General features: G+C 33.2%; 1 long non-coding RNA gene across 1 annotated transcript; it reads left to right on the forward strand.

Annotated features, from left to right (window-relative positions):
• The first annotated feature begins 13929 nt into the window (after positions 1 to 13929).
• LOC111550194 lies at positions 13930 to 16135 on the forward strand. Its single transcript, XR_003308041.1, has 3 exons — positions 13930 to 14065; positions 14805 to 14913; positions 16097 to 16135. It is a non-coding gene; the product is annotated as an uncharacterized LOC111550194 (long non-coding RNA).
• Positions 16136 to 25340: the final 9205 nt, after the last annotated feature.

Consider the following 25340-nt stretch of genomic DNA (forward strand, 5'->3'; position numbering starts at 1 on the left):
CAGGATATCATCCAGGAGAACTTCCCCAACCTAGCAGGGCAGGCCAACATTCAAATTCAGGAAATACAGAGAACGCCACAAAGATACTCCTCCAGAAGAGCAACTCCAAGACACATAATTGCCAGATTCACCAAAGTTGAAATGAAGGAAAAAATCTTAAGGGCAGCCAGAGAGAAAGGTCGGGTTACCCACAAAGGGAAGCCCATCAGACTGACAGCAGATCTCTCGGCAGAAACTCTACAAGCCAGAAGAGAGTGGGGGCCAATATTCAACGTTCTTAAAGAAAAGAATTTTAAACCCAGAATTTCATATCCAGCCAAACTAAGTTTCATAAGTGAAGGAGAAATAAAATTCTTTACAGATAAGCAAATGCTTAGAGATTTTGTCACCATGAGGCCTGCCTTACAAGAGACCCTGAAGGAAGCCCTAAACATGGAAAGGAACAACTGGTACCAGCCACTGCAAAAACATGCCAAAATGTAAAGACCGTCGAGCCTAGGAAGAAACTGCATCAACTAATGAGCAAAATAACCAGTTAATATCATAATGGCAGGATCAAGATCACACATAACAATATTAACCTTAAATGTAAATGGACTAAATGCTCCAATTAAAAGACACAGACTGGCAAACTGGATAAAGAGTCAAGACCCATCAGTCTGTTGTCTTCAGGAGACCCATCTCACATGCAGAGACATACATAGGCTCAAAATAAAAGGATGGAGGAAGATCTACCAAGCAAATGGAGAACAAAAAAAAGCAGGGGTTGCAATCCTAGTCTCTGATAAAACAGACTTTAAACCATCAAAGATCAAAAGAGACAAAGAAGGCCATTACATAATGGTAAAGGGATCAATCCAACAGGAAGAGCTAACTATCCTAAATATATATGCACCTAATACAGGAGCACCCAGATTCATAAAGCAAGTCCTTAGAGACTTACAAAGAGACTTAGACTCCCATACAATAATAATGGGAGACTTCAACACTCCACTGTCAACATTAGACAGATCAACGAGACAGAAAGTTCACAAGGATATCCAGGAATTGAACTCATCTCTGCACCAAGCGGACCTAATAGACATCTATAGAACTCTCCACCCCAAGTCAACAGAATATACATTCTTCTCAGCACCACATCACACTTATTCCAAAATTGACCACATAATTGGAAGTAAAGCACTCCTCAGCAAATGTAAAAGAACAGAAATTATAACAAACTGTCTCTCTGACCACAGTGCAATCAAACTAGAACTCAGGACTAAGAAATTCAATCAAAACCGCTCAACTACATGGAAACTGAACAACCTGCTCCTGAATGACTACTGGGTACATAACGAAATGAAAGCAGAAATAAAGATGTTCTTTGAATCCAATGAGAACAAAGATACAACATACCAGAATCTCTGGGACACATTTAAAGCAGTATGTAGAGGGAAATTTATAGCACTAAGTGCCCACAAGAGAAAGCAGGAAAGATCTAAAATTGACACTCTAACATCACAATTAAAAGAACTAGAGAGGCAAGAGCAAACACATTCAAAAGCTAGCAGAAAGCAAGAAATAACTAAGATCAGAGCAGAACTGAAGGAGATAGAGACACAAAAAACCCTCCAAAAAATCAATGAATCCAGGAGTTGGTTTTTTGAAAAGATCAACAAAATTGACAGACCGCTAGCAAGATTAATAAAGAAGAAAAGAGAGAGGAATCAAATAGACGCAATAAAAAATGATAAAGGGGATATCACCACCGACCCCACAGAAATACAAACTACCATCAGAGAATACTATAAACACCTCTACGCAAATCAACTAGAAAATCTAGAAGAAATGGATAATTTCCTGGACACGTACACTCTTCCAAGACTAAACCAGGAAGAAGTTGAATCCCTGAATAGACCAATAGCAGCCTCTGAAATTGAGGCAACAATTAATAGCCTGCCCACCAAAAAAAGCCCAGGACCAGATGGATTCACAGCCGAATTCTACCAGAGGTACAAGGAGGAGCTGGTACCATTCCTTCTGAAACTATTCCAATCAATAGAAAAAGAGGGAATCCTCCCTAACTCATTTTATGAGGCCAGCATCATCCTGATACCAAAGCCTGGCAGAGACACAACAAAGAAAGAGAATTTTAGACCAATCTCCCTGATGAACATCGATGCAAAAATCCTCAATAAAATACTGGCAAACCGGATTCAGCAGCACATCAAAAAGCTTATCCACCATGATCAAGTGGGCTTCATCCCTGGGATGCAAGGCTGGTTCAACATTCGCAAATCAATCAACGTAATCCAGCATATCAACAGAACCAAAGACAAGAACCACATGATTATCTCAATAGATGCAGAAAAGGCTTTTGACAAAATTCAACAGCCCTTCATGCTAAAAACGCTCAACAAATTCGGTATTGATGGAACGTACCTCAAAATAATAAGAGCTATTTATGACAAACCCACAGCTAATATCATACTGAATGGGCAAAAACTGGAAAAGTTCCCTTTGAAATCCGGCACAAGACAGGGATGCCCTCTCTCACCACTCCTATTCAACATAGTGTTGGAAGTTCTGGCTAGGGCAATCAGGCAAGAGAAAGAAATCAAGGGTATTCAGTTAGGAAAAGAGGAAGTCAAATTGTCCCTGTTTGCAGATGACATGATTGTGTATTTAGAAAACCCCATCGTCTCAGCCCAAAATCTTCTTAAGCTGATAAGCAACTTCAGCAAAGTCTCAGGATACAAAATTAATGTGCAAAAATCACAAGCATTCTTATACACCAGTAACAGACAAGCAGAGAGCCAAATCAGGAATGAACTTCCATTCACAATTGCTTCAAAGAGAATAAAATACCTAGGAATCCAACTTACAAGGGATGTAAAGGACCTCTTCAAGGAGAACTACAAACCACTGCTCAGTGAAATCAAAGAGGACACAAACAAATGGAAGAACATACCATGCTCATGGATAGGCAGAATCAATATTGTGAAAATGGCCATACTGCCCAAGGTAATTTATAGATTCAATGCCATCCCCATCAAGCTACCATTGAATATTCTTTTAAGGAATGCATGCAGACAATTAGCTCTTTCTCCCACAAAAACATTTTTGTAGACACAATGCAGTTTCATTTTTCTTTAATGACTGACACTGCTCCGTATTTTCAGAGCTCATACTTCCGAAAGAAATTTGACAAATTGTTTGCTGTGCATAGATTTTTTTTCTGGCTTTTGAATAAAACTTACTTGTCTATGGTACGTTTTAGAAAACAATTTCTGCACATGTGACAGGTGGGTGACTTAGTAGACAAATTGTCAGGATTCTGGCCTGTGCTGCTTGAGCTATTTATCCTCTAGGGACAAATAAAGTGTCCCTGTTCCACGGATGCTTATGCTCTTAACATTTTCTACTAAAGTGAAAAGAGCAATACATCCATTTTACTTCCACTGATCATGAAAATATCGCCATCATCATCATACACAGAATAAATATCATTGCTTTATTTTTGCTTTTCTATCTGAAGGTGCCTGAATTTAAACTGCAACCTCTATGTATCATGGCATTTGCTAAACTCTCCTCATCATTTCATCATGCTCAAATTATTTAAAACCAGGGTTAGTTCTGGAGTACTGGCAAATAACTTCATTTAATTTTTACACAGAAATATTATTGAATAATGGGTCTAGGAAATCACCCACCTAACTTTACCTGCTCCAGTGTGTATGAAAGGGAAGAGAAGGACAGAGACAGAGAGGGAAAAATAGAATGAGAGAGAGCAAGGTCAAGGTAATATTTACCACTTAGGCAGTACTGAATATGGGTAGGCGCTATTCTAAATCACTTTAGACTTAGACTTATCCTATGAGGTGGAGATCAGTATTATGTATATTTGCCTGACAAGAAAACTAATTACACAAGTTTACTTGATCAAGTTCACACGGGTAGCTAATGTCAAAGTCAATCAATCTGTCTCCAAAGGCTGGCTCACTACAGTGCTACGTTCAATGTTCTAAGACAGGCTCAGAGGAGATGAAGAGCACAGCACAGCAGCTCACAAACAAAACACAATTGATGTCTCAGTCATTTAACATCCAAAACTGCACTATTAAGTCTCCATCTTCTCTTATATTAGCCTCTCTGATTCCTGACAATAAACTTACTCACTTAACTGCAAACAAATTCATGGGAATTCACCATACAACATGGTTACTTGGAAACAATGATAGAATAAAACAGACTTATGTCAGCTACCTGGATCTTGTTCGCTATGCCATATAGATATAGGTAGGTAGGTAGGTAGGTAGACAGACAGATAGAGATGTATCATATAAATATATTAGATATATATAAAATGTATGATTATATCAGAAATAATGTATGATTTTTATTCTTATATAGTTATTTTCTGGTTATGATTCCCTCTTTCCAGTGGCATGCAAACATAACAAGCATAACCTCATAACTGAGAAAATAATAAGACATTAGCTAATAGATGATATCACATAAAATGTTTATTTAATATGTGTAAGAGAATAGATTGAAATTGAAACAAAAGAGAACTATAAAGAGGTAGCAACAAGGACTTAAGACAAAGATAGGAATATTTTAATGAATTTGATTGTAAAATAAGATGAAATAGTGAAAAGAGAACAAATGGAAAAGTGAAAAAATAAGCAGAATGAAAAATAATTAAATACAAATATTTGGAAGTGTGGATACTTTTCAACGTATTTGTACCCATTTTTAATGAGACTTTTAACAAAGAAGCATGGTATCTTCAGAAGGAGAATTTCCAGAAATTATGTAACATTTCATATTAGTGTGTCACTGAGCACACTAACAAAATATACATTTTATAAGATGTTCACACAATGAAAAATTGCTATTTCTTTTTTTTTTTTTTTCTTATTGAGGTTGATTCTACACTTCCTTCTAGGTCGTCCTTCCTATAATTTCTTCAAATCATCTAGTTACCTCAGTTTTTCTTTACTAGTGGTAGTGACACCCTTTCCAAAACTCTGTAAGATCCATATGAAGGTGTGAGCCTACCTTACCAGAACAAGCTTAAAAAGTTAATTTATTTGTAGTTCACATTAAGAAGACTCAGGATTAAAGTTTATAATACAAATATGTAAGATTTTTAAAGGTTAAATTCAATTCTTAGATTCTAAATTAAGATACTTAGAATTAATTTTGCTCACACTCCATCAAGAATTCTTGTTGTGCCCGATATTTCCGCACCTCTTCCTGTAATTTGTTTTTACTGTGTGGTTTCTTTCAACACTTCTCCTCTCCCAATCCATTCAAATTTCCTCTAGAAATTCTTTTGTTCCACAATACTCACTTCTGCATTTCAAGCTCTTCACCAGTGCTTGCTTTATATTGCTAACCACGTTTTTCTACTTGTGAAATTTTTCATTTAGTTACAGATGAAATTCAACCTTAATCCTTAAACTTGGTAATAGTGCTGCTGTATGCCAAATGATACTTACCATCTCTGTTTCTTGGTTTCTGATTCCTTTCAATCATTTCTGTTTATGGGTTGTTGTAATTCAAAACAAGTGCTCTCCATTTTTTTCTATATTAGGTGACTTCAAATGGGACACTGCCTTATATTTTCATGAACTCACTCTAATCATTTAGACTCGCATGGGAACAATGCCTCTGTTTAAAATACAGGGAAATGAAAGGAACTTATGTTGAAAGACATTCCCTTAAAAGGATTTTTGCATTGCAATGCAAAAAAAAGGAACTTAATTCTAAAATATTAGGTATTCCTGGCCTTAAATTCTCAGTTTCTTGGCCATCTCCAATCCCTGAGGTTTGTTATTACGTGACTTTTTTCACAGTCTTTCAACATTCAATATTTAGTGAGCATGCAGAATTTCTGTTAATTTCATATGAGCAAACATATATTTTATGTCCAGATCTGAAGTCACGTATAAAGCGCACAAAACAAAATAAGCTCCCTCTCTCAGAGAAACTCTGCTATCAAATATTTAGAATTTTTCAAATCTTCTTATTTTCTTACACTTCACTCTTATTTATATATTAGTCACCTAAGCACTAAGCAACCGCAGTACTCCTGTGTAAGCACAGTATGTTCAATTGGTACTCTTTGATTGTTAAGTTATACTTTTTATAGTACTTATCTTTTAAAAGCACATACACTTTACTTACATAAATTATTAAAATCAGTTGTATAAATCACTTCAAATTCATTTAGGTAAATTAATATAATTTATGTTGTAATTCAAATGTCTAGGAACATGATTGCTAAGTTTGAGATTGATATCTGAGAATTATATGATATTTTTATTATTAATCTCTAACAGAATGATAATTATTGTATCTTCAAACTCATATTATACCATTAGGGAATACAAAAGGTATTACCATAAGTATGTTGACTAATTATAGGAATGAATGTAACTTAAACATATCTGTCTCCTCCTCTACCTCTCTGGTAGTACAATTTAGCAACCAGATTAACCATCACAACATTTTTTAATGAGAATCTGAAGATGCTCATTACATTTAAGAATATGAGTTCTAAATAGGACCAAAAGAAATGCACATGTAGGTATTTAATGTTTTTGGCATCAAGGAAATTATGAAGACCTCTGTACCTTAGAAAAAGCTATAGGGTGAGTCTAACCAATCTCTTGATTTTGTTAGCAGATCACCCCTAGCTGTAAGTGTAGGAAGATTGAGGTATTTATATTACTTCTTTTAGCATGATAGAGGATTAATTTTAACTTGCCAATAATCTTTTACATTTTATACTTCAAAAAGATGGGTCTTTCAACCTAAGCTACCCCTAAAAAGAAAGGAGCACTATTTGTTCATTTAGTCAACATCAGGCCACTGGGGAAAATACTCAGATATTACTTTTTATTGTCTGTTTCATCTGAAAAGCCAAAACAAATGTTGAAAGATACCACACACAATGGCTGAAGTATCATGATTGAAATAATAAAAAGAAGAAAGAAGACCAACATAAATACATAAGTAGATTGCCATAAAGGAGAGTTTAGTGAAAGCAAAAGAGAAAACTAAACAAGGAAAAGGATTCTAGAAAAACATTAAGTTACACAAATGAAACTTAGAAATTATAAAATAAATTTAGATTTAAAGAAATAACCTATTTCAGAAAGATATAGAAAATAACTTTATATTTTGAAATGCAAAACAAAGAAAATATGGCATGCACCCTGGAGCAAAATTAAAATAATTTGAAAAACACAGAGATAAGGTTAAAAGACATGACAAAGTGTTATAGGAGAGCAAATATTTAAATAATAGAAGTTCCAGTATAAGTATACATCAACAGATGGAGGAGAAATAACAAGAACAGGAATGAATGAAATATCTGATCATGACATATCAAGCAGAACTGTCTATCATGAACTGTTTTTTCTTACCCTAAAACTTATAAGGTTCAGTGAGAACAAACTGGTTCATTTAGAATTAAGTGATATCAGGGCCAGAGAGCTTAAGTGAACTGCATGAACCATGACCCAGATTCCCAAATGATCCATCACACTGCAGCTCTTTGCAAGCCCATATCTGTGGCCAAATGAAGGGTTTCTTGTAATCAGCAGATGTAGGAGAAAGTACCAAATTTGGTTCTGTAATGGGTCAGCTGAGTATATGGGTATATGCTGAAAATGAAACAGTGCTACACTAAAGCCCCATTCAAGTAAGGACTTGGAAAACAGTCATCGGGGAAAACACCCTGAATAGGAAAAACTTCAAAGAGTGTATATGGTCACATGGTTGTCTAATTTCTGGAGAAATATATGAAGCCTGAGATAAGAACATTTGCAGATTTACAAGTATTTGTGAATGGTTTAGTTCATTGTTCAAGGCACATGGAATGGAATGATTGGAAAATTGGGAGGTAGTGCTCTACAAAGGTCCTGCTTTCAAGACGAAGGAGTTTATTCCTAAACTTCCACAAGTGTGGGCTGCCTATGAGAATCACATCCTCTAGACGAAACGGAGCTGCCTTGTGAAAGTTTGTCTCCCTCCACAGGGAGGATGCTGGATGACAAAGGCATGATCTCCTTTCTTCAACATGGGACATTTGTGAAAGGCCATTTTATCTCTAGAGCTGCCTATAAAATTGGCTTGAGGTGTCACCCTCAATAAGCTATGCTTGCTCCATTAAAGGTTTTATTATCTAGAGCACATTTTGTTTAAACATCTGCATGTAGTCAGTTTTCCTAAAATCCTGACCAAAGAGTAGGTGTTCTAAGAAAACTGCATGAATTTACTAATTTTAAAAATAGTAATATATAATAAAAAGAAATAAAATACAGCCACTATAAGCTTGTAAGGCAATTAAGACTTTTTAAATTAATTCCCTTTATTGCGCCAGGCATAGTATTAGATGTTGAAAATACCAACATGTGGAGTTGTGGTATTCCTTCCCATGAAAGTACTGTCATTTTACTTTTATTTGCCTGATTTTGCAAAGTTATAAACTGTGCTTTGATAATTTCCATATTATTCCATGTATTTAAACAATTTTAATTGTTAATAGGAGAATTGAAGGAGTCATATGTAGCACCCTTTCAAAACAGAAGTTTATCATCATGTAGACGAGTGCTGCAAGATTTTCTTTCTTGGAGAATTTAATACTTAGTGACAGATTTTATTCTTTAGAAATTTGGCTACAGTGGTTATTTCTTTACACATCCTGTCTAATTAAAATTGGAACAGCTCATGTAGAAAATGTCAATAAAGATTCTGAAGTGTTTTAAAATAAGTATTTGAAGGTTTTATTGTTTTTATTTCTAACAGTTCATTTTTTTCCTGTTGACTATTTTTCTTACTGATTGATTTGTCATCACAGAAAACAGTTATATTCATGCTAATGTAGTAATTTTCTTTAACTGTTTAGTATTTAACTTTCCAATGTTTCTAATTTTGTTAAATTATCTTGGTATAAAGCTGTACTTTGCTTTATAATTACTTAGTTGTATTTGGTAACAGGAAAAATTGAGAGATCTATGAAAATAAGCAGGAGCAAATTAAAAACGATAATTAGAAACTGGAAAACAGTGAGCCCAGAAGTACTATATGTATTGTAGGTATCAGGGTTTTTTTGTTTTTTTGTTTGCTTTTTAAGCTTCTTATCAGTTTGTCTCTGAGGAACAAAATAATAGAGAAAATACATTCAGAGGAAAACAGACTGGCTATTATCACATAGTAGAAGGTAAAACTAAACAATGCTTTTGATTATACCATCTTAGCAAAGTATATATGTTACATTTATTGACTTAAGTATAAGTAAGTTATAGTTATTTAATTACAGAAATTATAAAACATTTTAAGAACTTATAATGGTATACTAAATGATATATATGTCTGAAAAAAACCCACAAGATGAACTTAAAATATTTTAACTCTGGATCTAATTGAACCAGCATGAATGATTTGCATTCTAAAACATCATGACAATTGATTTTTAAAAAGGTACTGACCCCAGTAAATTAAATGTAGGATATACTTGATGATGTCTGTATTTCTGAGCTATTTAATTGACATCTTGATTCATTTACGCATATGGTTTATTTTGCACACAGTCTACATTTATGGTTGACTTCAATTATTTTTTCTTTTATATTAGAGGAGAAGATATGAGTATCATAATATTTTGGAGAAAATATGAAATGAAACTTTTTCTTTTTAAAGATATCATGTATATTAGTTTTATTTCTGAGTAACCTATGGATAACTATAATCAAACATGTATCAATAGTACCACTGAAGAAGTATTTGAGTATACTGGGAACACTTATGACTTAGCCTATTACCCTGGCACAATTATTAATAAAGACCTTTTTGTCCTTCTTAGAAGTGAGCCATTTGGAGTAACACCTTACAATGTCATACTATGTTTAAGTAATTAATTTGTTCTTCTGAATAACCTCTCAAATCCTTTCTCATACCCAATTTTACACAAATTTAGTTTTAATCACTGCTTTAAGAGCTCTCTGAAACGAGTAACTAATTTCTGAGGCATAGTAAATCCTGAGACCACCACGCTCACACGGTGCTATCATGTACTATATGAACTTTGTAAAATAGAGCTTAATCTTATTTTATAAATTAAGATAATTCAGTGATTACCTTGGTCCATGCCATTCACCTAGTAAGCGGTAGTGTCTGTATTATTTAACTATTTTATTCATTCATTTATTTGTGAAATGTTTGGTACCTATTACACTCATGTACGGCAATCGCAAAGATGAATAATGTAACCAAGCACTCAAAAAATGTAGCATCACTGTGTGGGCGATCATATGATTTGAATTAAAGCTTCTGTTTCTTTATCTAGCATTCTTATCACCATACACATCACTTCTTTAATTTCTTTCAAATTAACACAACAAATACTAAGAATTTTGTTAGCTGTGGTGTACATCCTAGGTTTATGAAGCAAAAAACACTGTTTCTTTTCTCCCATAGTGTATTACTTTTTTCATATCAGAATGCATGTCCCTGTAGTATTTTTGAATCACATTTACTAAAACTATATGGTACTATATTTAATGTATATGCTTTTACCATATTTATAAGCTATCTCTTTCTACACAATTTTAACATGTGCTCTCACACACATGTACACTTCTTCATTTTATCTTCCATAAGAGAAGTAGTGATTGTATATGAATAATAATATACAAGTCATCATAATTACCACATAAATGAGCAGTATTAGAATTTATAATAAAACATTTTGAATTTTTTGTTCATAAACAGGTTATGGTACTGATAGTCACACCTGTGTCTTATTATCTTTAAACAAAAACCTCTTGGAATTCATGAGATACAATATTTTCAAATTTTATGTTTTCAAGAGAGATATTTGCCTCTAAAATTCACTCTTACATTGTTACGTTTTCAATTTTTTTAAGATAACCAGTTGAATTTAATGCATACGTGGTGCCATTTCTTTCAGAGAAAATTGTTAACATCGTTTTAAAAATATTAGAAATTTGAGGCCAGGCATGGTGGCTCACACCTGTAATCCCAGCACTTTGGGAGGCCAAGGCGGGCAGATCACTTGAGGTTACGAGTTCAAGAGCAGCCTGGCCAACATGGTGAAACCTCGTCTCTACTAAAAATACAAAAATTAGCCAAGTGTGATGGCACATGCTTGTAATCTCAGCTATTTGGAATGCGGAGGTAGCAGAATCTCTTGAGCCCAGGAGGTGGAGGTTGCAGTGAGCCAAGCTCCAGCTTGGGTGACAGAGCAAGTCTTCATCTCAGGAAAAAAAAAAAAAAAAAGAGATTAGAAATCTGAAATGATGCCAGAGTCAATGTAAGATGCAGTTTTTTGCCTTACATTGCATTTGATGAAAAATAAAATTGACAGCTCTTTGCAAAGCTAGTCATACAACTATATTTGGGCAAAGCTAAAATTTCAAAAGCAAATAATTCATTATTCATAATTAAATATTATACTGAAACATCTTATTCGAGTTTAAATATTATGTATCTTAGAGTGACCAGCAAGCAGAAATATGTTTTGTTTTTATGTTTTACATATGAAATAAGGTTATATTTAAAATTCACCTAGAAAATTTTAGATGACAATGAATACCTTCTATCTTATTTTGCAATAATTGTTTTTGTGTTTGAGAAGAGTACTTAAAATTCAGAATAACATGAAGCAAACACTTCAATTTTCAGACATGAATTTCACAACATCATATCTTTTGGAAAAGAAACATCAACAGTACATTCATTATAAAAATAAATAATGTGGCCGGGCATGGTGGCTCTCACCTGTAATCCCAGCACTTTGGGAGGCCAAGGCGGGCAGATCACTTGAGGTCAGGAGTTCAAGACCAGCCTGGCCAACATGGTAAAAACCCCTGTCTATTAAAAATACAAAAATTAGCCAGGCATGGTGGCATCCACCTGTAATCCCAGCAACTTGGGAGGCTGAGGCAGGAAAATCTCTTGAACCAAGGAGGCGAAGTTTGCAGTGAGCCAAGATCATGTCACTGCACACCAGCCTGAGTGACAGAGCGAGAGTCGATCTCAAAAAAACAAAAACAAAAACAATAAAAATAACCAATCAATATGTAAAGTGTACATATTAAACTTTAACATGCATGTTACTTATGATACAGCAAAACCATTAATTTAAATGGCATATAAGTGTCTAAGTACTCATCATAATTTAGCTACTGGGAGCAGTTAATTAAAAATACACTGGAATTCCATTAATAGGATAACAAATAAAATATATGTTGGATGTATAATATACAATACTACTAAATAGTTAAAAGCAAAATGAATATATAATCAGCAATGTGATTTAATTTAAAAATCATACATATAGAAATGTAATAAAAAGAAAAATCTAAAACAATATAATTGGAGGTAATTAAAATAATCTATACACACAAAAACAATGTTTTATATATATTACTGGAAGATATATCTCAATAATACATTAAATGGGTATTCATCTGAGAGAGAAGGAAATAACATAGAAGGAGGAATTTTTAGTGTAATTTAATTACATTAAACAAGACAGATCCATCTAAAATGAATGATCATAATATGTCTTCAATTGAGGAGTATAATTATCTACGTTACCTACATTGGAGTTTTGCAAATTCCTCCAAAATGACAATTGTATATGTGTATAAACAAAAAATAAATGTGCACCTGATTTATTAAATCAGATGTCTATATATATTAGCATCTGTTATATGTTCGGAGTGCTGTGTTCTAGGTGCCAGAATAGGAAATTTAAACAAAATTAATTTTTTCTTTCATGGATCTGACATTCTACCTCTAGGAAGCAGAAAACAAGCATATAAGCAGATAAATCAATAACCTGTAAAAGTAAAATGTAAAAAATTAAACACATGATAGTCTTTTATCAATTACTATTTGGACAGCGAACTATATGACATTAAAGAAAAATATGCATGTTTATGCAAAAAGAGATTCTAAGAGCAGACAGTGAGTACACCTCTGAAATGAAAGTTGATGCTCAGTGTTTAGATGGTAGAAGTAGCACAGGTAAAGCTCTTGATATAACATGAATATTTCAAGTTTATATTCATTTTTCTCGAGGTCAAAATTGACTTATTTTAGACATACATTCTTAATCAAGAATATTTCATTTGGTGACATGACAGAAACCCAACTCGATCTGTAATAATAGGACAAAAGGAAAATCCCTTGATTCATGCTACCTAAGTGTAGAAATAAAGAAAAAAAAATGACTGCAATCATTGGAATTCAAATATGCTCTTAGGAATTTGTGTCTGTATTATTTAAAGTTTTCAGTCATCAGCATTAGAAACCAAGTTTTGCCAATTCAAGCAGTAAATAAATGGTTGGAGAGAATATTTTTGTAGCTCACAAAATTTGCAAGAATTTTCAAGAACCAGACTCAGAAAAGTAGGCAGGTGACAACAAATTTTGTCAGCAAGGCCAAACATTTCTCACTAGGGAATGCCTTTGGGACCCTTTGAAATATATCGGTCCATTTGTGGTTTGAGGATTTGCTATTAACATTTAATATGTGGGACCAGAGATTTTAAATATGCTGCAATGCCCTGAGTAGGTCCTAGACCAAGAAAAATGTAGTGACAAAATCAGAACAACACAGAATATTCACTGCTATGTGCCTGGACTCTGAAGTCACTGTTCTAAATAACCTTTATTCCTCTATTTTTACATAATTCTTTCATTACTAAGCTTCCCAAATTGGCCATTATTTGGTCATATGTACCTCACATCTTACAGTCTTGCTTTTGTGAATAGTGAAGAGAAAACATCGACTTTATTTCTTTTCCACAATGAGGTTCACTTGTAAAGAAAACGTTTTCAAATGTTTGATAACTAAAAATTTCGAATCCCTACCACAATATCTCATGACGGCTTCTGCTTAGTTTTATTTTTATAGTCACAAAATGAACAAGATGTCTGTGGCAACCCTCAGGCCATTGATGCCTTCTCTCTTATGTATCACATCACACATTTGGACTTTGACTGAACTCTCACATTTCAGATGCTCAATCTTGAGGTAAACACAGTTGCCCTGTGAACAGTTGCCCACGGTCTGTGGCTTAGAGTCAATCTCTACCCTATTTGAACTTAATGGATGAGTTCCTTACAAGGCATACAAGTTTTATTTACAGAATAAGTGAAATGATGCTTGAGAGTAAAGACAATAGACATCCAGTCCGGTCGGTATGTAGAAATGTATATTTTGTGTGTCCACAACTCTAAATTGTGTTACTCACCAATATAGTTTTTACAAAGTTTGGATTTTTAAAGTATTTTTCTGATGAAAAATACTTTAGGATATACATATAAAAATTATCTTTAATGTGAAAAGAGGGATGTATAAACAGTTCTTTAAAAAATAAACTCTATTGCTTGTTTTTAAGGCCAAATAAAGTTATATTTTATTGTTGATACACACAACTACATCTTTTCTACTGTGTTTGGCTAAAATTGTATCTTTGAATTTTAAGTGAACTAGGCAAAAAAAGTGTATTCCTCATTTCTATTATTAATGAAATAAAGACTGAATGTAGGGGAGCTAGATTTAAGACCATTCCTTGAAATGTCGATTAATATCAATGGACCATGGAATGTGGAAAGTTGTAAAAAAGCTTGCTTTGAAATCTACAAACAGCATATTATTTAAAAAAAATCATCTCTAAGTCACTCTATAAGATTTTACATTAGCTTCCAGCATAAATAGAAATGCCACATATTGTCCCTCCTGAAACACTCTCATTTTGTATCGCTCACAGGTATAGTAAAAGGGAGCATGAACTTGAGAAAATGCACTTTCAACACAAAGCAGTAATAATATAAGGTCAAATCAGATTCTGCCTTGGAGATAGAAAACTCTGAAGCAAGGTAGAGCTGTTTTGTCGGTATCCTACATGTCAGTAGCTCTGTGACTTTATGTATTATTTAAATTCTCTAAGCATTTTGTTTTTCAACAAATATTTTAAAAAATATTAATTAGTATGCCTAACGCTATAAAAATAAGAAGTAATAAATGTGATTTGTGAAATCTTTCCTCAGGATTCTTGCATATCATAGGCACAATACAGAGTAGTAAAATGCCAGTAGACTGTAAGATACTAATGGGAGCAAATACAGGAGTACTTACTACAGTGTAAAAAGTCAAAAAAAACTTTCTGTGGAAACTAATGTTGAAAAGGCAGTGGTTTAAGCAGATAAAGAGGATGATGGAAAGTGCTTCAGTAGAAACTATAGTATTTGTAAAGCCTTAGAAATGAGAGAGAGCCTAGGCATTTGAAAGAAAAAAAAATAAGTACAGAATGGTCATAGCACAGAACGTGTGGGAGTGGTTTAAAATGAGGCTGGAATATTAAAATGAAACCAGTTTCTGACATTCCTTATAAGGTATTTTAAGGTTTTTGGCTAAGTAGAAAGAGCAAATAAAGAGTGAGAAGTGAGGAATAGATGAGGGAGGTGACTTCAAATCCAGATATTCTAACTTCAATTTCCAAATATTTTACAGTATTACATAGATAATACATTTACCTCCACATTTACTGACCCTTAGCTTTACTTTGTTCTGACAATCCTATTTCTCTCTTCCGGTTTCTTGCCTTTGGGCACACATATCTAATGGGCTCTCATGCTTAAACAAAAGTCTTTCCTTTGATAATAACATATGTGTTATTTAAGAATTAATGGTTTTTTAGAACAGGTTTAGTTTCAAAGCAAACTTGAGAAGGTACAGAGATTTTCCTATATACTCTCTAAAACCCGTGCATTCCTTTCCCCATTATCAACATCCTCCAATTAGAGTGGTGCATTCATTACAGTTGATGAATCAACGTTGACACAAAATCACCAAAAGTTTATCATTTACATGAGGGTTTCTTCTCGATGTACGTTCTATGAGTTTGGACAATTTACCTTGACATGTATCCACCACTATAGTATCATACAAAGTACTTCCATTGACCTTAAAATACTCTGTGTACCACCTATTCATCATCTCCCCTCCTCCCTGCCCACTGACAACTTCTAGTAGTCACTCATCTTTTTGCTCTTTCGATAGTTTTGTTTATTCCAGAATGTCATATAGTTGGTATAAGGTATGCACTCTCTTCAGATTGGCTTCTTTCATTTAGTAATATGTATTTAAAGTCCTTCAATGGCTTGAGAATTCATTTCTTTTTAGCACTGAATAGTAACAGTTCATATTCTAGGAGTACTATATTTTACGTATCCATTCATCTCCTAAGTGTATCTTTGTTGCCTTCATGTTAGGGCAATTATGAATAAAACTACTATAAATATCCATGTGCAGGTTCTGTGTGAACATAAGTTTGCAACTCCTTTGAGTAGACACCATAGAGCACAATTGGTAGACTGAATGCTAAAAGTATGTTTATTTTTATAAGAAACGACCAAACTCTTTGAAAGTGGCTGAGCCATTTTACATTGCCACCATCAATAAGTTAGTGATGCTTTTGTTCCACATCCTTGCTAGAATTCTGTGGTGTTTGTATGTTCTAGATTTTGGTTGTTCTAATAGGCATGAAGCAACATCTCATCGTTGCTTTTAACTTTTATTTCCCTTTATTATGATATAATGTGGGAATCATTTCATATGTTTATTTGCTACCTTTATATATTTTCAATAATATGTCTATCAAGGCCCATATTTTAATCAAGTGTTTGTGTTTTCTTATTGTTGAGTTTTGAAAGCTCTTGGTGTCTTTTAGATAACAGTCCTCTATCATATATGTCTTTTGCAACTACTTTTTCCCAGTCTACAATGTGTCTTCTTGTTCTCTTGACATTGCCTTTTGCAGAGCAGACATGTTTAATTTTAATGAAATCAAGTTTATGAATTTTTTTTTCATGAATCATGCTTTTGATGTAGTATCTAAAAAGTCATTACCATATCTAAGGTCATCTAAAGTTTTCTGCTATGCTATCTTCTAAGAGTCTTAGAGTTTTGTGTTTTACATTTAAGTCTATGATCTATGTTGAACTTGTTTTGGCAAATGGCATAAGATCTGATTAATTTTTTGCATGTGGATAGCCAATAATTACAGCATGAGATCCTGATCTTTTAAAACATATTCACATGGCTTATACTATTTTTAAACCAAAAATATTTAGCAGATACAATTTAAACCCATTGTATAAATAGATTTAAAAAGTCAGCCAACAAACTATTTTCCTTCTTTTTTCTGTTTTCTCTCTGCTTCTAACGCTGTACTTGAATTGCTTTGCTACTCAACATCTCTTAACTTATCACTAATCAATTCCAATGAAGAAGCTCATTATGGTCAGGTTTTAGTCAGAACTTGATGTCTACCAACTGTAACTTGAAGTCTTATAGTCACATCTCTCCTTTATATATAAACTATCATCTAGAGAAAACATCACTCTATATGTCAATTTATGTGTCTATCTAGTTAATTCAAAATAAATTAGAAATACATGTATACATTTTATGGATCAAACATACAGTTTATCAAATCAATACATATTTAACCAAATGACTGTTAGTGAGATTATTCATAACATATAAATTACCAGAACAAAAGAACTATGTCTTGTAATTTTCTGACAGCAACTTGGCAACACATAACATCTAGCAAACTTGAGGTCTCTTGAAAACATTTAGCAACACTTGTTAAACAATTATTAAAGAATTAACTAATTTAGAATGCATGGGGGGGGGGAAGTAAATACTGAAATACAAACTGAGTAAAAGGAATAAAAAGTTCTAAAAAGTACTAAAGAAGTATTGTTCAATAGAGCCATGATGATGGAAATGTTCTAGTGGCTAATGGCACTTGCATAGGATAGTGCAAATCAAAGATTCATAAACTAAAATTGATTATCATTTCACTAATAAGACTACAGGGTAATTTTAACATTTAAACTCATTATAACTGTTTGAATTTGCTTCCTGATTGAAATATTTAGGATAGTGTTCATAACCAGGTAGCTAATAATTAAAAAGAACAGAAAAATCATATTATGAAACTACAAGTGGCTGGGAGTGGTGGCTCACACCTGTAGCCCCAGCACTTTGGGAGGTCAAGGCGGGTGGATCACCTGAGGTCAGGAGTATGAGACCAGCCTGACCAACATGGTGAAACCCCGTCTCTACTAAAAAAAAAAAAAAAAAAAAAAAAAAAAAAAAAAAAAAAAAAAAAAAAAAATTGTATATATACGTGTAACTAGCAGGGCGTGGTGGTGGGCGCCTGTATTCCCAGTTACTCGGGAGGCTGGGACAGAAGAATTGCTTGAACTCAGGAGACGGAGGTTGTAGTGAGCTGACTTGGTGCTGCTGCACTCCAGCCTCAGCAACAGAGTGAGATTCCGTCAAAAAAAAAAAAAAAAAAAAAAAAAAAAAAAAAAAAAAAAAAAAAAAACAAAAAAAAAAAAAAAAAAAAAAAAAAAAAAAAAAAAAAAAAAAAAGAAACAACTACAGCAATAAAGATTGAATTGTATTTTTTATAACAGATTAAAACAATCAGTAAGTTTTCCAGACTCAGCAATTAATATCACTGTGATCCTCCTTTATAAATTGAATATAAATAACATTGCAGAAATTAAAGATAGTATTTATCATTCTCAATCATAGATATACAAATAATAAGTCTTTCCAATTTTTTTTTTTTTTTTTTTTTTTGAGACAGAGTCTGGCTCTGTCGCCCAGGCTGTAGGTTCAGAGGTGAGATCTTGGCTCACTGCAAGCTCTGCCTCCCGGGTTCACGCCATTCTCCTGCCCCAGCCTCCCGAGCAGCTGGGACTACAGGCGCCCGTCACCACGCTCGGCTAATTTTTTTCTATTTTTAGTAGAGACGGGGTTTCATCGTATTAGTCAGGATGGTCTGGATCTCCTAACCTCGTGATCCGCCCGCCTTGGCCTCCCAAAGTGCTGGGATTACAGGCGTGAGCCATGGGGCCTGGCCAAGTCTTTCAAATTCTATGAGTATAACTAAGTGGTTATGAAAATGTACGCTGGTGACAGATTTTCTTTTAACCCCTATATTCATCTATAGTTTCTAATTGAAGCTCTATTTTAAAATGTACCGTCTGCACATTTTAACAAAATAACACAATTTGTTTATAAATTGCATTACTTAATGTGCTTTGTCATTTAAACGACACAAAAAGGTTAACTGTATTTATATAGAAAATATCCTCCATGTGAGTTTTACAAGAAATTGTTCCCTTTGCCCATTCAAGGACTATCTAGAGCAGAGTGTCTCTTGTGCATGAGAATTTGTAAAGTTTATGAGATACAGTCCAGAGAAACAGTTCCTAAGTTGTGATGTACACATCCTATTCATTGGTATAATAAACAGAAATTTGGGGAATTCTATGTTTTTTTTTTTTTTTAATTTTTTAATCTCATGCTCTTCATTACTATATTTTTGCCTTAAATGCAAATCATAAATGTGTTTAATGCATACTAGGTAATTTACAAACAAGTAATCAAATAATGTATATTGGGATACAAACCCCAAAAATTTAGCTTATGAAATGTGACATTTTGAAATCATTGACTGATATCTCTCCACTGAAATAGCACAGGCATTCTATTTATTAATACTTTGGTTTGGTAACAGGAAACATTTGTTTTTCTTCCAAGTTCACCAAGCAACATTTACACCCAAAAGTCTCTTGAACTTTTATTATTTGATTTGGGTATTTTTCTGTCTTTTTCTTTCCATATTTTGTGTTTCAGTGTTTTATACCTGAAAAATAAAATAGAAGATACTGAAAAACTAGGCATGGAAGCCTACGTGCCAGAGAACAGACTATAAGCTAATAGAATTTCTAAGGTAGCATATTCTCTGACCTGTCACTCTAAGTGCCCACTACAAAGGGACACATGTAATCTGAAACACAATTTTATATAGTCCTAAAGAGCTTCCCCAAATTTAGCTCTTTATTTATGTAATGGACCCCACCACTTATTTGCCTCATATGCCCAAATTTTATTAGTTCTTCAAGGATGGATTCACATTCTTTTCCAGAAAAAGTTACTTTAGTGCTTCCTAACTTAGGCCATAATATGAAATATTTTTGACTAATCATCAAAACAAGATACCTTGTTTTCCAGCAAGGCATAATAGTGTGAAAAAAAAATTTTGGGAGAAAAACACCAAATATTACTTTGACTTCTGCCACATACTCTGATATTTGGCCATTCAACTAATACGAGTCTCATAATTCTAGTTATTTATATGTTTTTTAGTTATTATATACTAGGATTCTTTTGTTTCGCCACATTTTCAAAGTAACAATAAAATAACAACATTATTCACGTGTGTAATCAGTCTTTGCAATATATCAGCAATGCAGATCCAATTATAATCAACCACTGAAGGTCATGTGACAAATGTAACTTTGAAATACGTTTTACGTTTACTGCTGAAAAAGATTAATCTGGACTAAGAATTCTGACTTCATAGCTGCAGTCTCCTGAGAGGCTCTGTCAGAAACAGACTAATTTAGTTTACTGCAATCAAAAACAAATTATGTCATCTCTAAATTTGTCTTCCAAATGACCATGAGGAGAAGCAGCATTGTTTCTAAAAACACTAGGCACTGAATCTCCAAACAAGAGAAAGTTGGTATGCTGCAGAAAGAAGAATGTTTAGTTTCAACAGTATAATTAGCACCCAAACCTTAGACAATTATGTAGGAAAATAAATATGACTATATGCAAATATAAATATGACTATAACTTTATAGTTAACACTAGAAATATCCAAAGAAAATAAAGCGGCTAACCAGTTCAATTAATCAAGGCTCTATAACCAATTTTAACAATGTTTGCAAATAAACATTCCCCCTTTGGTGTATCATTGCAATAAAAATATTTTATATAAAAACAAAATTAGGCTTTCACAGGTATTGTTATTTTCACATAGCTTGTATTTTTCATAAAATCCAAAATATTTTCATATTTCTTATCAAGCCATTACTCATAATTTTTATACTTCTACAAAAAGCACAAATTATTATTATGTTATAGAAATACTTTTTTTAAATGTGATGCCTCATGATAGGAAAAGTAAATAACTTATGAATTAAAAACATGAAAGGCCACCACTAAGTTAGGAGTAAAGCAAAATTTCATATCTAAGTTCTTGGGATCCAGGCTATATCCCAGAAGTATAAAATATTGAAATGAAGATGTGAGTTCAAACAAAAGAAAAAAATAAACGTCTAGCAGTTTTGGAAAATGTATAACTGATTGCTGTAAAATGTAATGCATTTTCTAAGAGATGTGGTAACCTATCAGAAACATAGAAAGTATTTATTTATTAAGTACGGAAAATATGTGAATAATGATGCAAGAACGTGGGAAAGCAGATAATGCTTTGACACACTGATTTCATTTCCTTTGGATAAGTTCCCAGTACTGGGATTTCTGGGTCATATGGTAGTCTACTTCTAATTTTGAGGGGAAACATTATACTATATTTTTCATAATGATTGTACTAATTTACATTCTAACAGTTTTGTATATTGATTCTCTTTTCTCTACATCCTCTTCTAACTTGTTATTTTTGTCTTTCTGACAATAGCCATTCTAACAGGTATGAAGTGATATCTCATTGTGGTTTTAATTAGGACTTTCCTGATAATTACTTATGTTGTGAATTTTTTTTAGATACCTTTTGGCCTTTTGTCTGTCTTCTTTGGATAAATGTGTACTCATGTCCTTTGCTCATGTTTAAATCAGATTGTTTTCTTGGCATTGAATTGAGTTCCTTATATATTTTGGATTATAACTAATTACCAGATGTGTGGTTTGCAAATATTTCCCCCCAGCAGACTTATTTGTTAAGTAGAAGAAATATCTAGATGTTTTCTGAACCACCTACTAACTGTCGGATACTATATTAATATAATTAATTTTGGATCTTTTTATAAAACTTGTCTTACTGTTTTTCAAGGTAATTGTAGCCTCTTGTCTTTAGAATGAGTCATTAAACACACACACACACAAGTTAAAAACAATCATATATTTTTATACAATTAATTAAGTGTCTTTGAAACAGATCTAAAAATAAATGATAGAAATATAAAGGGAAAGATTATGTGACAGCAAGTATGGCTGTAGAAAATCTAAAATGGTGTGATCATGAAGTATAAACAGTACGCAACAAAAAAGCTAAAAATAGAAATCTAATTTTAAACAATGAGGGAAAAGTCATATTATTAATTTTCAAAACATATTTGAGAGTTACAGTAAATAAAACTGCATGATTATAACACAATAATACACAAATGGAAAAGGAAAGTGAGTTTTGTGTTCTTTAAAATCCATGGAGAATGAATATATTGCTTAGATGTTGTAATAAATTAAATCAAGACTATTTCTTATATGTTCAGAAACTTACTTGAAATCTTATTAAAATCAGGTAGTGTGATGCCTCCCAATTTGTTCTTTTTGTTTAGTCTTGCTTTGGCTATGCAGGCTCTTTTTTGGTTCCATTTGAATTTTAAAATTGTTTTTTCTAACTCTGTGAGGAATGATGGTGATATTTTGATGGAGATTGCATTGAATTTGTAGATTGCTTTTGGCAATATGGTCATTTTCACAATATTTCAATGAGTATGGGATGTGTGTCCATTTGTTTGTGTCCGTCTATTATATCTTTTAGCAGTGTTTTCTGGTTTTCCTTGTAGAGGTCTTTTGACTTCTTTGTTAGGTATATGCCTAAGTATTTTATTTATTTTTATTTTTATTTTGGCAGCTATTGCAAGAGAGGTTTAGTTCTTCGCTTGATTCTCTGGTCACCGTTGATGTAGTAGAAGAGCTACTGATTTGTGTATATTAATCTTGTATCTGGAAACTTTGCAGAAATTTTTTGTCAGTTCTAGGATCTTTCTGGAGGAGTTCTTAGGGTTTTCAAGGTAAATGATCATACACTCAGCAAACAGGGACAGTTTTACTTCCTTTTTACCGATTTGGATGTCCTTTATCTCATTCTTTTGTCAGATTATTCCGGCTAAGACCTCCAGTACTATGTTGAAGATTTGATTTCAAACTATACAGTAAGGCCATCGTCACTAAAACAGCATGGTATTGGTATAAAAATAGGCACATGGACCAATGGAACAGAATAGAGAGCCCAGAAATAAACCCAAATACTTACAGCCAGCTGATCTTTGACAAAGCAAGCAAAAACATAAAGTGGAGAAAGGATTCCCTTTTCTCAAAAAGGTGCTGGGATAATTGGCTAGCCACAGGTAGGAGAATGAAACTGGTTCCTCCTCTCTCACATTATACAAAAATCAACTCAAAATTAATTAAGGACTTAAACCTAAGAACCTAAACTATAAAAATTATAGAAGATAACTTTGGAAAAACCCGTCTAAACATTGGCTTAGGCAAGGATTTCATAACCAAAAACCCAAAAGCAATTGCAATAAAAACAAAGATAAATAATTAAGACCTAGTTAAACTAAAGAGCTTTTGCATGGCAAAAGGAACAGTCAGCAGAGTAAACAGACAACCCACAGAGTGGGAGAAAATATTCACAATCTATACATATGACAAAGGACTAATATCCTGAATCTACAAACAAACTCAAACAAATCAGTAAGAAAAAAGTCAATCAATCCCATCAAAAGGTAAGCTAAGGACATGAATAGACAAGTCTCAAAAGAAGATATGCAAATGCCCAACAAACGTGAAAAAACGCTCAACATCTCTAATGATCAGGGAAATGCAAATCAAAACCACAATGTGATACCACCTTATCCCTATAAGAATGACCATAATCAAAGGATGATAAAACAGTAGATACTGGCGTGGATGCTGCGAACAGGGAACACTTGTACAATCCTGGTGTGTATGTAAACTAGTACAGCTGCTATGGAAAACGGTATGGAAATTCCTTATAGAACTAAAAGTAGAACTACCATTTGATTCAGTAATCCCACTACTGGGTATCTACCCAGAGGAAAAGAAGTCATTATATGGAAAAGATATTTGCACACGCATGTTTATAGCAGCACAATTCACAATAGCAAAATTGTGGAACTAAATCAAATGTCCATCAATCAATGAGTGCATAAAGAAACTGTGATATATGTATGACCTCTCTCTATATATATATTTATATATATACACACACACACACATACACATGTCATGTATATATCACAGTTAGAAATACTACCTGGCCATAAAAATGAATGAATTAACAGCATTTGCAATGACCTGGATGAGCTTAGAGACTATTATTCTAAGTGAAGGAAATCAGGAATGGAAAACCAAACATTATATGTTCTCACTGATATGTGGGAGCTAAGCTATGAGGACACAAAGGCATAAGAACGATGCAATGGACTTTGGAGTCTTGGGGAAAAGAGTGGGAGGGGGGCTAGGGATAAAAGACAACAAATATGGTGCAGTGTATACTGCTCGGGTGATGGGTGAACCAGGTTCTCACAAATATCCACTAAAGAACTTACTCATGTAACAAAATACCACCTGTACTCCAATAACTTATGGAAAAGTAAAATAAGAAAAAAAAAAAGTACTAAATATTGTGCACTAGAAGGATGCTTAAAATATCTATGGCCGATTTAGACAATTTGGAGTTATAGAAAAGATTAAAATAACAAAATATGCCTTTGTGCTTCAACCTAGAATATCTTCAAAACATAATGTTAACTGAATAAAATAAAAAGTAGAACACAATGAAACATAATTTCATTCTGAACAAATAATAAACAAAACTATTTTATTTGTATGTTTGCATGCATGTAAAAATATTGAAGTAATTCTAATAAATAATCATCAAATTTTGAGTGAGAGTGAAAAGGGTGGTTGAAGGATGATTTAAATTTTACTCCACAGATTTTTTAAATTGTTTGCATTTTAAAACAATAGTATATTTAACAAAAGAGATTTTAAGTGCTGTGGTGAGCTACTGGAAAAATACTGGAGGACATTAGGGCAGAGCTTGGTCAAAGTGATCAGGTTATCTGTATTGTGTAATTGCTGGTTGTTTACGTAAGACTTCTACACTCCCTTGCATCATGGGTGACAGGGGCTCTTTCCTTCTTTCTTAGAGCTTTGTTGAGCTATAATAGATTTACAAAAAAGAAAAAAAATCCTGCACATATTTAATGACTACAATTTGATAATTTGAACATACGCATATAACTGTGAAACCATTACTGCAATTAAGGTTATAATCATATCCATAACCTCCAAGAGCTTCTCTATGCTCTTTCTTGTGTAATTGTTTTTCTTTTTGCATGCATGTGTGTATATGTTGTGTGTGTGTGTGTGT

Source organism: Piliocolobus tephrosceles, unplaced genomic scaffold, assembly GCF_002776525.5.
Source record: "Piliocolobus tephrosceles isolate RC106 unplaced genomic scaffold, ASM277652v3 unscaffolded_27288, whole genome shotgun sequence".
Lineage (NCBI taxonomy): Eukaryota > Metazoa > Chordata > Mammalia > Primates > Cercopithecidae > Piliocolobus > Piliocolobus tephrosceles.